Raw genomic sequence first — 1644 nt, forward strand, 5'->3', positions numbered from 1 at the left:
ACATTTAAAATGACAAATATAGAAAAAGAAAAACAGGGCTGGAGACATGGCTCAGTGGTTAAGAGCACTGCCTGCTCTTCCAAAGGTCCTAAGTTCAACTCCCAGCAACCACATGGTGGCTCACAACTATCTATAATGAGGTCTGGTGCCCTCTTCTGGCCTGCAGGCATACAAGCAAACAGAATAATGTATACATAATAAATATTTAAAAAGGAAAAAGAAAAACATTTGTTGAGAGTCAAGATCAGATGAGAGAGGAAGCAAAAACTCAGTTCTCATTCTTATCTGGAGTCTTGCTGAATTAAACACTTACAAGGGTAACCCACAATGCAAAGGCACCCCTAATCATTCTGCATACTGGATGAATGGATACCCCACTTGACAAGGGGAAGCTGAAGGTCAGACTTCAAAGCAGCATCCTTGCAGGTGAAGGGGGAGGGTATTCCAGGCTGGAGGGGGAGTATTTGGAAAGGAAAAAGGTGGGAAATAAGGAGCCTATTGGAGTCAGCCTGTCAGATATGGTCATAGGAGTGATGGAGGCTCGTGGGCTGGAAGAAGGGTGTGGCTGTCTATTCTCCAGCCCGTGACACAGCTCTTCAGGAGAGTGGCATCTGTATATTTGAGTTTCGATCAGGATGGACCCATAGCAGGTAGAGCTGATGAAGGTGAACTGAGGGGATGAAAACCCAGTAGGAAAGTGGGTGTGAGATCTATAGCTGAACAAGGTGAGCATCTCATCAGGTAGACTGGGGTGGAAAGCACGTGGGAGAGGGTCACGTTAATCCAACAGACATGAGGACAAAGACCATTGACCCCAAATTATGGCCAAATCAAAGTAAGCTTTATTGTGCACATCTGAGAGCCAAATCTGTGGCTGTCTCCCACGAACAGCCCTGAACCAGCTTCCCGTGCCTCTTTTATAGGGCAAAACCATAAGGTGAGGGATTTTATAGGCAAGTGTGGTTACAGAAGCAAGACCAGGAAGTTAAAGAAATCTTTCTGAAACATTTGTTACAGACCATTCTGTGTTCACAAGGGTGGGGCACCGCCCAATGCTGAGAAACAGAAACTTAAGTTTTACAGTAAATAAAACCCAATTTAGCTACATGAGGATGTGACAGCCAGCCCTAACCTGATGACACTATGTTTTTGCCTGCTCAGGAATAAACTGCTCTATCGCAGTCAGTAGAGTCTTCCGACCGGAGTGATAGTTTACACAGGTCCCCTGGGAGGACTGAAGAAGCTGAATCTGGAGCCAGGCATCCCGTGAGGGCCGTCGACCTTTTTTGTTCAGAATGCTGGGAGATCCAGGGGCCTGCAGGTGAGATAAGAATAGGATGGGCTGTGAGGTTAACAGCTGCCTTGCTTCTGTAAAACTCACTATTGCTACGGGATGAAACACTTTTTATTTCTGACCAGCATGAAAATAAGAAACAACTGAGGAAGTAAAACAGTTTTTCAGCCCAACTGTGGATTCGGCTGATAGTTGTAATACAGACTGTGGTGCTTTGAAAGAAAATGGTCCCCCAAAGGGCGTGGTACTATTAGGAGGTGTGGCCTTGTTGCAGAAAGTGTGTCACTGTGGGGGTGGGCTTTGAGGTCTCTTAGGTTCAAACTTCCCTCAGTGTGATTGCCAGTTGACTT

Source organism: Microtus ochrogaster, unplaced genomic scaffold (genome assembly GCF_000317375.1).
Source record: "Microtus ochrogaster isolate Prairie Vole_2 unplaced genomic scaffold, MicOch1.0 UNK27, whole genome shotgun sequence".
In the NCBI taxonomy this organism is placed as follows: domain Eukaryota; kingdom Metazoa; phylum Chordata; class Mammalia; order Rodentia; family Cricetidae; genus Microtus; species Microtus ochrogaster.